The sequence below is a fragment of the Leptopilina heterotoma genome, unplaced genomic scaffold (assembly GCF_015476425.1).
Source record: "Leptopilina heterotoma isolate Lh14 unplaced genomic scaffold, ASM1547642v1 Lhet_467, whole genome shotgun sequence".
Classification (NCBI taxonomy): Eukaryota; Metazoa; Arthropoda; class Insecta; order Hymenoptera; family Figitidae; genus Leptopilina; species Leptopilina heterotoma.
Window position 1 is genome coordinate 76,176 of NW_025111096.1, and position 12,962 is coordinate 89,137.

Consider the following 12,962-nt stretch of genomic DNA (forward strand, 5'->3'; position numbering starts at 1 on the left):
CATTAACTTCACATTCACTTTACATTCACTTTACATTTAACTTCACCTTCACTCCCCATTAACATCACTTTCACTTCACTTTCACTTTACATCCACTTCACTTTCACTTTACATTCACTTCACTTTCACTTCAATTTCACTTCACATTAACTTCACATTCTCTCCACATTCACTTCACATTCATTTCACATTCACTTCACATTCACTTTACATCCACTTCACTTTCACTTTAGATCCACTTCACTTTCACTTTACATTCACTTTACATCCACTTCACTTTCACTTTACATTCACTTCACTTTCACTTCAATTTCACTTCACATTCATTTCACATTCACTTCACATTCACTTCACATTCACTTTACATCCACTTCACTTTCACTTTACATCCACTTCATTTTCACTTCACATTTACTTTACATTCACTCCACATTAACTTTACATTCAAGTGAATGTGAAGTGAAGTTACAAAATAGCACCCCTGTGTAGAGTTTACTAATGTAGGATTTATTTGTGTGGAATTATTTGAAAATGTTATTTTCACTTTTACATAAATGTGTAGAGTTTATTTGTGTGCAGTTTACGGTGAGAGTTTTTCAGTTTCCTGTGTAGGGTTCTAGGATGTTGTATTTACTTGTGTAGCATTATTTTTTTAAAATTCTGTTGAGTTTTCTCGTGTACAGTTAGCGGTGTAGAATTTTCTTGTGTAGAGTTTATTTGTTTAGTATTAATACCGCCCCGTTTACAGGAAATATTATTTTATTAAATTCAACTTGTTTATTAATACAAGTTTTAATTATTTTTAACTTAAAAACTGTAGTATTTAAAATAGTTAAAAATACATTTCTTTAATTTCTATCTTGTACAACAGTTTCAGGTTCTAAATAATACCAGAAGTAATTGACATTTAACAATAACGCTAATTCCAGTGTGCTAATGTTTTATTTGAGAATTTCCTAATGTTTTTTAAAACATCATCACTCTTTTGCCAAATCTTGTTTCACAACTTCTTATGTTATTTTATTTTGGTAGAGAAAGTATGAAAAAAATTAAATTTATTTTTTATTTTCTAAATTAAGAGATTCTTATGATTGTTTACTCAGTGGAGGTAAGTCAATTTACTGAAAACTGTGAGTGAAATTATTTCGATATCTACATATAAATAGTTTGAACATTATAAATAATATAAAATATCATAGAGCGTTGGTGCTGTCTTTATTTTGATGACGAGAAAATGCGGAAAACTCTATAAAGCTGTCATCTCAAAAATACAAGAAATGGCCCCATCATTAATAGTAAACTTGCAATATGTAATGGCAGATTGTGAGGCTGCACTTCATACAACAATCGAATTATTGTTTCCCAAAAGTGTGACCTATTTTTGCTGGTTTCACAGCTCAAAGGTAACAACACTGCAAAAACTGGTTTTTACTAATGTCTAAAAATGATATATTTAAACTTTTAATTAAATTTTTTTATTTCAATAATCTGATTTAGAAATAATTTCACTAAATTTAATTCAGTGACTTATTTCTCAATGAGTAAACCAGTCATTTTCACTTCGTATTTTTCACTGTGAATTAATAAATATTACGTGGTTTAAACAAAGGAAATTTTTACTGATTTAAATTCAATGACTCACTTCTGATTGTTTTAGATTTAGACAGGAAGTATCTTAATGTACTAAAGACTCTTATCACATTTTTTTTAATTGAAGATAAAAATATGAACTTTAAACGACCAGACTTTTGAACCTTAATTCGTATTTGGAGTTCACATGTTTAACATATATATGGGATTTAATTGATTACGAATCTGACATCAGTTTTTTGAAATTCAAAATGGCGGATCCAAAATGGCGGAAATTTTTTTAAAATTCGTTGAATTTGCTTGAAACTTGTTACTCGTGGGTTTTAAGGGTCGCTGATTACGAATCTAACAGTAGTTTTCCAAAATTCAAAATGGCGGATCCAATATGGTGGACATCGAAATAAAAAATTGATTAGATTGGCTCGAAACTTAATAATTTGGGATTTTCAGGGTCGCTGATTACGAATCTGAAATCAGTTTTTCAAAATTCAATATATCTGGTTCAATAAGGCGGAAAATTTTTTAAAGTTTATTCAATTTGTTTGAAACTGGTTAATCTGACATCAGTATGATAATTTTTGGTGAAATCGAATTTTGTTAAATTCCCTGAAAAACTAATGACAGATTCGTAATCAGCAACCCTTAAACCCCCCGAGTAACAAGTTTTAAGCAAATTCGACGAATTTTGTAAAAATTTCCGCCATTTTGAATTTTGAAAAACTGATGTCAGATGCGTAATCAGCGACCCCAAAAATCTCCAAGTATTACGTTGCAAGTCAATCTGATCAATTTTTTTATTTTGTTGTCGGACATATTGGATCCGCCATTTTGAATTTTGGAAAACGAATGTTATATTTGTAATCAGCGACCTCGAAAACCCCCGAGTAACCGGTTTCAGGAACATTTAATAAATTTTTAATCACCTTTTTTAAGTAGGGGTGTTTGCTGCGAGTTGGACATAGTTTTGTTTTTCGGTTATAACTTTTCAGTAAATTGAGATATCGACATGTTTAAAGTCTTGTTTAAAAGCCAGAGAGCTTATCTATACTTCTGTAAAGGCGGCAATTTAATTTTTGAAAAAACTTTCAAAATGTAACCAATTTTTTAATAAGATGATTTGTGGACTTTTTTTTCTTTGCTCCAAGTTGGACACCCTGACAAAATCCACTCAAAAAGCATAAAAATTAAATAAAACATCTTGTAATAAAAATTGCATGCAAAATTTTGTATTTTATAAAATATATTGTATTTTACACATTATAAACTATAAATTTTGAATAAAATATTTTGCAATGTTTACAAACATAAAATAGGTTAAATTTGAAAACAAAAGAAATCTCCAGCATATAAATCATGACCAACTCCCAGCGAAAAGGTGTGTCCAATTCGCAGAATTGACAGGATTTTTTTAGACTTTTCAAAAAAATTCTTACACTAAAAAAATGTTTTTTTTATAAGAATCTTAAATAATGCAAGTATTTTTTCAAAACAAATATATATATCTTATCAATAAGACAAACATATTACAATTTTAATTCTGGGATAAACTTTACGCATTCTCGAAATATCAATGGGTGTCCAACTCGCAGTAGTGGCCAACTCCCAGCAAACTCCCCTAGCACATATAGATGCGTCTTTAACACATTTGGCCAGTTCAGTTTTGCGCATATATGCGTCAGCGACAGTCAACGGATTAAAAATATGCTCTTTATTTATACCAAAATTTTTTTTTAATTTTTTAATAATATTAATGTCGGATCCCATACATCGGACTATTTTAAGTTTATCAGTTTGATTTAAAACTTACTATTTGTGAATTTTTAAATAATTTAAGAGTTTAATTATTTAGGGTTCAATTTTTTGTCTTGAATTCTGGATAACAAAATTTGGATAGGTGGACGTTAATGGGTTTATGTCATTTTTTAGTCTCAACGTAAATATTGGAGGGAGAATGGGTTAAAAGATGTGGAAAGTGAAATTTTGGACTTTGCGTGTTGTTTGGCACTAGCACCCCCCGATAGATTTGAAGATGGCTTGAAGATATTACAAAAGAAAATAAAGGAACATGATGAAAATATAAGGACAAATTTAAACAAATTTGTTAATTATATGAGAAATTATTGGGGCAAAAGGAAACATAAATTATGCGTAGGGCACCTTCCTCAAAGGACCAATAATTTATGTGAATCTCTCAATAGTCGACTAACCACTCGACTAGGTGGATGTCACCCTGTAGCATGGAAATTCGTAGGTAGGAAAATTGTACGATGAAAAAACTTACCTGAAGTGAAGTTCAATTTAAATTATGTTACGTCGTCTTGTTCTCTAAATCAATTTTGTAGAAATGCTAGTTGCTGGATTCAATTTGCAAAATTTTAAAGCTACTGATACCGGTCACTGTGTGGTGGTAAGTGACTGGATCAAAGGTGCGAGAGAAATAGTGTCTGACGGCAGCAAGTTGTCCTTGACGCTATAAACAGCTTCAGATTGCAGAGCCGATCGGTGTGAGAGACATGTTGCTTCGTCGAAGGCTGGCGAGGTAAGAGAGCGGGTCAGGGAAAATGCGCGGTATTTATGCTCCTCTACTGAGTCGCATTCGCGACATCCCTTCCACCTTGGCAAGAGACAACCAGCGCGTAAATTGCCCCCACCCGTTCCGCGCAAGCGCGGTACGGTTGAGGTTTTAAAGTAGAGTCTACAATGAGCACGATCAACGTGACGCGACGTGCTGACGTCACCCATTTGAATAGCATGGGTGACGTCAGCACGGCAACGTTCGCGTTCATCCAATGTAGACTCTACTTAAAGGCGAGAACAGAATAGCCTACGTGAACGTGAACGTGTACGCGAACGTATGACGTCACCCATGCTATTCAAATGGGTGACGTCAGCACGTCAACGTTCACGTAGGCTATTCTGTTCTCGCCTTGCGAATCCATGGGAACGCGAACGTCAACGTGTACGCGAACGTATGACGTCACAATGTGATTCAAATGGGTGACGTCATACGTTCGCGTTCACTTTATTCTGTTCTCGCCTTAAAATGGGAGAACGTACACGTTCACGTTGTGTATCTTGAGAGCGAGAGTTAGTCGAGCGAGAGACACAATCTTAAAGCTAAATAAAAATTAATGAATTTACTTTTATAATATTCTTTAATGTTATATTCGGTATTCTATCTAATATATTGTAAAATATATTAGACAGAATCATAATATACATTAAATTATATTATGTGAGATAAAGAGACAAAATTTATTATTTCATCACGCACAAGAAGTGAGTGTAAAAAATTACAATTTAAAGGAAATTTCAAAGTTTATTAATATTTGATTAATTTTGCAATGAATTGCAAAATTGTCTCAAATATTAAAACTTGAAAAGTAACCAACTATAACACTACATACGCTAATTATTTAATCTTTGTGCATAGTCATTAAAAAATATTAATAATTATATTTTGAATTTAGATGTAATTTTCGAATTGGGAGGAATCTATCCGCACTTTATCCTAAAGTTTTTATTTATTTTGCACTAAATTTGTCTGAACTTGCCAAACTGCCACGATATCACTCATTATTAAAATCAATTTTGACGTTATCATCAAAATAATGAGAAAGTATTAGTTTTGGTAGAAAATTGAATTTCGCTAATTTCATGAAGTCTCGACGTTTGGGGGTCCTCTGAGTCCGAAAAACATGGTCTAGAAAAAGTGTCTGTCTGTAGACACAATGGTGTCCCTACGATAACTCCTGAAAGACTTATTGCGTCATCTTACAACTTTACATGCACAAAGTTAGTGTTAGAATACAGATCGAGTTCTTTAGCCAGCCATTTTCGTCGAAAAGTACACAAAGTACAGTAGTTTAAAAATTTTCAAAATTCAATATTTATATTGAATTACTTTATATTACTTTAGATTAGAAAAATATAAACAACTTTTCTCTACAATATTTTTTCATAGAAACTTTTTATTTTTTTAAGTTTTTGGGCTAGATTAGCTCAACTGGTTAAAAAATTTTTTATTGATTTTCTAAAATCTTAAAACTTATATAAAAAAATAATAAAACAAAAGAACATTTTAAGAAAATTTGCTTTGAAATTGTTATTAAAAATATGAAAATTTTAAATTTACAATTATGCAAATGTTTTCATTTAAAAGAGTGAACAATTTTGTTTAATTATTGTAAGTTACATTAATATATTTTAAACGGCTTTTGAACTATTAATTTTTTTTATAAATGTTATAATATTTTGTTAATGCAAAAAAAAATAACAAAAAATTTAAAGAAACGGTTAATATTTTTTTTTTTTTGTTGTAAAGTACAGATTCTCATAAAAGTTTTAACATTTTATAAAATTAATGAAATTTTTTTAACACAGTCAATTTTCTGTCCTATCTTGTTGGAAATAGTTTTTTTTCTTAGGGTTGAGTTGGTCAAGACGGGGTATCGGCGCGATTTAACAAACGAATTAGAGTTGTGCAAAAAGCTCGAATAGTTTCGAGTACTCAAGTTAATTCGAGTACTCGAATTTTTTCGAGCTCTTGAGTAAATTCGAGTTTTAGAGAAAATTCATAGAATTTTCGGATTTATTATATTTAGCAAATAGAAATATTGATTCAGTAATTCAAATAAATTCGAAATTTTTTACTTATTAATAGTTTTTTTAGTAAGTCAAAAGCTCGAATCCATTCGAGTACTCAAAAAATTCGAGTACTCGAATTCACTCGAGTGCTCGAATTTAATCGAGTACTCGAAGTCACTCGAGTACTCGACAATTTCGAGTACTCGAAACATCGAGCATAATACTGCACCGAGACGACAGTTTCTTGTTTACAAAACCTAAAAGTAATGAGAACAAATCTTTTATCTGTTTTACTAAAAAAGACTGTTTTTGACGATTTTCTTGTGATTTTTTAACTTTTTTTCGGAGATGTTTATTATTAATAATAACAGTTAATAAAGAAGGGATGAAGCGTTTTTTTTTCTTTTTTGAATCGTAAATTGTAGTAATTAACCTTTTTCTTCAATTTTTTTGGAATGTTGAGAAGCAGAAAAATTTTGCGCATTCAAAAAAATAGAAACTCTTAATTCTTTTTTGTCATCTCATTGACACGAGCAATAGAGAAGAATTAATTTTTCTGATATTTTGCTATTTATAGAGGAATTGGGTTTTTTTTTTGGAAATTCGCCTATTCAGAAAGATTAAAAAAATCCTCTTTTAACAGAATATTTCTGGAAACTTAATCTTTTTCTATTCCTCGCTTCTTACCGGGAAAAGTTAGTCATTACGCTCTGGTCTACACTACACAAAAAATTTAATACTAATACTTTAAGAATATTTTAGCTGCTTCTGCTAATCATGATTCTGCTAAGAGAGTTAGTATAATTAAAAATAACTTCACAATTTTAATCATCAAGACCAAAAATATACATTTAAATCCACTTAATCTCGCAATCATCAGCAAACAAAAACATGTGATTTTTTGCTTATATTTGTAGGAAAAACATCAAAGAATATGTACCTTAAGTTTTAACGACAATTTAATTAAAGCAGGGAGGGTCTTCTATAGGCATAAAACATAAATAATTTGCGCGCATGGTTTAAAAACTCTGTGGATTGAATCGAGCAAACAGCGTTACTATAAAATTTATCTAGAGGACGAGAAGACCTAACATAATTAAAACATTATTTCTAAACTGTCTTAAGTTAATACATAGGTATAATAAATAATAATTTTAAATAAAATACAATGCATTTGATCTATATTAATAATTCCTTCTAAGGAAACAAATATTTTATTGATCGTAATTAAAAAGTAAAACTTTTATGAAATATACATTACTTCTTTTATGAATTTCGTATTCTTCTTTCAATTTTATTACCATAAATACATATAAAATGTATTTATTTTTTAGCTTTACTACAAAAAGTAATTATAGACGAAGAAATTCGTATGTCCCAATTAAAAAAAGGAATATTTGTGGGAAGTTTGATAAAGCCACGTGACAGGGAGAGGAATATGATCATATATTTGTCAACCAGGCAATTAATGTGTGGAGGGTTAGTTATAAAAATATTTTTAAAAATTATTATTAACATTATAATATTATTTATATAAATAAAAGTAGGCTTAAGAGCATATCACATTCGATAAGCTTTTTTGGTGAAATTAATAACAGTTTTATTATAACGTTGTTATAATTATGTTATAATAAATAAAAATTAAATATTAAATAATTTATGTAATATTATAAAATTAAATATTTGCCTAGAAGACAACCTTGCCAGAATGTTACACGTCAATATTGCAAATCTTGCATGGCAACATTGTTGCAAGGTTACGTGCTATCTGTAATATATTAAGGGAAAAGATCTATGTGTTTATTTAACAAAAGCTTTAGCAAATACCTTTAGGTACATCTACAGGGGACCCAAATAGGCTAAAATACATTTGGCTATGAGAATAATTACAAAAAATATACTTAAAAGTTGAAATTTTCTTTTATGTTAAAATTTACAAATGTTGGGTCAAAAAACACTTCGTATTATGGACATCATAAAAATGAACAGAATGTCACATCCTCCTATAATCAAAATTTCAATCCTCTAACTATTTTCGTTCGAAAGATAATGAATATAAACTGTTTTGACAGTTTAACATTTATCCTCATAGTCTCACCTACACTTTGTTTTAGTTAAAATAATTCCTTTAATTGTTACCTAAATTATACTTTTAGTAATTAATTTAATAGAAAAATAAAATTTTAATTATTTTACAAAAATTATAGACATTTGGATATATTTCTACGAACCTGTTCCAAAGCCTAAAATGAACATTTGGAATCGTTATTGTCTGACACGTATTTAATTAAATAAAAATTTGTAAGTTAAAATTTTTTTATAAAATAATTTAATAGTACATTACGATATTTGGCCAGAAAGTTGGATTTTCTGGTCGGTGTGATGTAATCAATTGGAATATAACATAATCTTTATATTTTTTACACACTCTGTGTAAAAAGAAATAGAGGTTATGTTATATTACCATTAATTATTGTATTGTCGGTAAAATTTATTGGTATTTATATTTTTTTAACGGACTATAAATATAATTAACTTTCTGAAGTTTAAAAAAATTTATTCGAAAGCATAATTTTGTCAAATTTGTGCAATGTACGTATATTAAAATTGCAATATCGTTTAACCCTTTCAGTCCCAGTGATCGATATATAGACCACCTTTTAAACCACAGATTTTTTTAACATAACTTAGAGGAAAACTTTAAATAATTGCATATTTCTTATTTTTATGTTTCTACAAATAGGGTTTAGTAGTTTTTTAACAAATTAATCTATATTATTTATGTTTTTTTTGTTATTAACAAACTTATATACGGCAACGCACTATTTCAGGTTAAAGTTAACTTTAATAAAATTAAATCAGTAACATAATTATATATACTTTAAATTATGGTTGTTTTCTAAATTCTCGGGGTTTGCTGAATATTAATCTAAAATCAGATATTCAAATTCAAAATGGTGGATCCAATATGTCAGACAAAAATTAAAAATTAAACAAATTTGCTTGGAAATGGTCTTTTGGGGGTTTTTGGGGTCGCTGATTACGAATCTAAAAACAGTTTTTAAAAATTCAAAATAGTGAATCCATAAATCCATATGGCGGACATAAAAAGTTACGAATTTATTTGGAAACACCCTTCTCTTTTTTAATGCGGGCTTGGGACGGCAATGGCAGAGTCCTATATGGTCAATTTTTAATTTTTGACTATCATATTGTATCCATTATTTTAAAGTTGGAAAAACTGATTCCACATTCGTAATCAGCGACCCCAAAAACCCCCGAGTGACGACTTTCAAGTAAATTTGATTAATTTTTTACTTTATCGTCCGCCATGTTGACTCCGCCATTTTGAAATTAAAAAAATTCAGATAAAATTCAGATAAAAAATCAGATTGAAAATCTGATTCCAGATTCGTAATCAGCGACCCCGAAAACCATAGGTACTATACCTATTTTAGATATTTTTTAATTGCCCTAATTATGGGACTGAATGGGTTAATAAAACATTTAAATATTTTTAAAATTTTATTTGTTGCATTTACATTTTTCATTCTTCACAAACAAAAATTGGCCTACGGAGTTCATAAAACTTTAAGTAATTTCTTTAATTGCTTTTTTTATGTTCGATGCGAAAATTGACTGAACATGGAAAAACTAAGTGAATTTAAAGAGTTACTTAAAGTTTTATTAACTTCTCAACTAAAGATTTCGAAGGTTATAGTCTCATAATACAATGACTAAAAATTATAATATCTGTCAACGTAGAATACATTATTACACTGTAAAAAACGGGAGTTAAATTTGAACTCCCCAGGGAATTCTTTAAAAGTCGCACTCATTTGGGTGTTAAAGTGAAGGGAGTAGAAATTTACACAGTAAATTTAAGAATTAACTCCAAAAGGGAGTTAATTTAATAATTAACTATATTTTGAAGTTGATTTTTAACTACAAATTGGTGTTTAATGGACTTTTTCTTTTATCATAATTTATATTTTAATACAATTTAAAGACTACTAACTGATCCATATCATGGTATGCTGATACACCAAAACCACAATAAAAAATCCAAATAATATCCTCTTTTACAGTGACTTAAGAACAATATCATGGGGAAAAATGAATATAATGATCCAACGGAATTTTATGAAGCATTAAGCAAAAGGAAAGATCATTATAAAAAAATAGACTTAGGAATGAATATTTTAAAATGTGGAAGTGTAAATAACGCTGATATTTTATATATCGATGTGGCAATGAAGGTTTATATTACTTATTATACTAAATTTTTTATTTAATTAGATTTAAAATTTTATTATTTTAACTAGTTTTATGTTAAAATTATGTCATTTTTAGAGACAGAATTATATGTACTTTAATCACTAATTTAAATTTAAAAAGTCCATTTGTAAATTTGTTAACCCCTGTTTATGATTTCACCTCTTTCTTTTTAAGTTTTGTAAATTCCGCTGATATCTTGCAATTTGTATTAATTTCAATTAATGTCTTAGCTTGCATTAAGCCATTTGTAGAGTTCCATTCCTTATAGTGTTTTGTTTTATGACAATTTTTAAATTACAAAGCATGTATTAGATACATTAATTAAAAGTTAGAGACCAATAAATTGTATCCTAGCTACTGTTTCAGCGAGTTAATTCGCTATATCTAATGATATATCATTAGATATAGCGAATTAACTAGCCCCCTATATATAGGGGTACTCTTGAATATACTATGTAAGGGTCCGTACACAAACTACGTAAGGCATATTTTCAGAAATTTTGACCCCCCCTCCCCCCATCGTAAGAAATTTTCTATACATTAGCGCCATTTTTTCTGCTGTTCGTAAGATTTAACTTGACCCCTCCTCCCCCCTTAAAGCCTTACGTAGTTTGTGTATGACTCCTAATTGAACTCGTATAGTTTAGGATTCACCACTACCATGTAGTGTTCTCGCAAGCACAATAAAATATTCCCATAATTTTTTATTGTAAGATGGCTGTGGTGAATCCTTAACTATACGAGTGGCTTATTAGAGCAGAAAATAAAAAGTGTTATTTTAACACCGAATTTGGTGTTAAAATAACACGCAACAAATTTAACCGTTATAGGGGGCGCCACATTCTATGTCGTTTAACATTGGTTAATTTAACACGCAACAAAAATCACACCAAATTTTTTCTAGTGTAGGTAATAATCTCTCGCAACAGATTTATTTTTTCTTTTCACTCAGTCTGTGTATTAGATATCATTATTTTTCAGGGGAGACGCTAATCCACTGTACCAATCCTCTCTGCTAGGTATATGTATCCTATACTTTTTATGAAAAATGTATAATTGTGAGACGTTATTCCTTAGGCGTTGTCCGCCTAGAAAAGATTGACTATAGGGTCTTCTCGCCTAACTCAGAGAACCGGTCATAACGTATTCTCTTTGTGTCCTGGATTGCATCTGGGCTTTTTGAAACCAGTTTATCCAGTGTGACAGTACAATTATCTTCTTTGTCTTTATTAATTAATTTCTCTATAGTCATGTTTTATTCTAGTAAATGCAATACAACCACTAGTGGCGAATTTTTTTTTGGTAAGCTGAAAAAAATTTCTGGCTTTTTTATAGTATATTTTAACCTCTTATTCTTCAAGTACGTCTTTTTACCCAAGCATACCTTTATAGGTTTACAGTGATTTGTCCGTATTACTGCACAGAAAAAAAGATAATCTAAATTTAAGAATATATTCTTGGCTCCTATTTAAGTATATTGTATACTTAAATTAAGTATGAATATATTCTTATTTTAAGAAAATATATTTTAAGAAAAATATATACCAAAATATATTTTCTTAAAATAAGAATATATTCTCATTTTAAGAATAGTATAATATTTAATTTAAGTATACAATATACTTAAATAGGAAAATTTCAAAATCTCTGGGTAAAAGGAAACAGTCAGTTTCAGACGATTAAGGTACATCAATATTTTTTTGTACCTCATAAAATTTTTCTAGGGAACTCTAGTAACAAGTTCATGCAATAGAAATCCGTCCGTTTTACCTTTTAACAAAAAAAAATGTTTTTAATGAAAAATAAATATTCCGTTTACATTTACCCCAATTGACCCTAATTATATTTAGTATTCAAATATTGCTTACGATTAATCAATTGATTTATTGTGAATAATTTAACGAATTAGATAATTTATTTAAAAAATATAACATTTATTAAATCTATTTTTTTAATAAAAAAAATTCATGTTTATATGAACAAAATTACTATATATTATTTTGAGGTTATGAATAAATATGTACATAAGATTTTATTGAAACTTACTGGTGAAAAGTTGTGCCATTGCTGTTTTGTCACTCTTTTGTGACAGTAAATGAACTTACGAACCATTTTATTATTAAATTAATTAAAATTCTACAATTAAAATCTACATTCTACATAAACAATAAAGAAGGTCTTGTGCACTCGTGGTATGCTCGTGGTCTTGTTTATTTTTTAACCTTTTCAACCATCAGTCTAATCACTGCGCGTGCGCTATTAGATAAAGAAAGAACGTGGACGAGAGAATACTATCTGTCTCCTTCTATTACACCGTTTCAATGTCAGGCCCTTCGCGCACTCTATTCTTATAAATCTCTATGTTAGAAACTGTTCATCTTCTTATCTCATTGCAATGTTTCTAGTACAGAGAGTGTGATATTAATCACCTTTTAACTACTTACGATTCCTAAAGTTGGGATCGTAACCGATTTAAAATTTTGTAGTTCTGTTTTAAACAAAATTAC

The 12,962-nt window shown here is 29.2% G+C and overlaps 1 long non-coding RNA gene across 1 annotated transcript; it reads left to right on the forward strand.

Moving 5' to 3' along the window:
* The first annotated feature begins 3,433 nt into the window (after positions 1–3,433).
* Positions 3,434–10,418, forward strand: LOC122507365. Its single transcript, XR_006302115.1, has 4 exons — positions 3,434–3,841; positions 7,512–7,656; positions 8,385–8,478; positions 10,266–10,418. It is a non-coding gene; the product is annotated as an uncharacterized LOC122507365 (long non-coding RNA).
* The last annotated feature ends 2,544 nt before the right edge of the window (positions 10,419–12,962 follow it).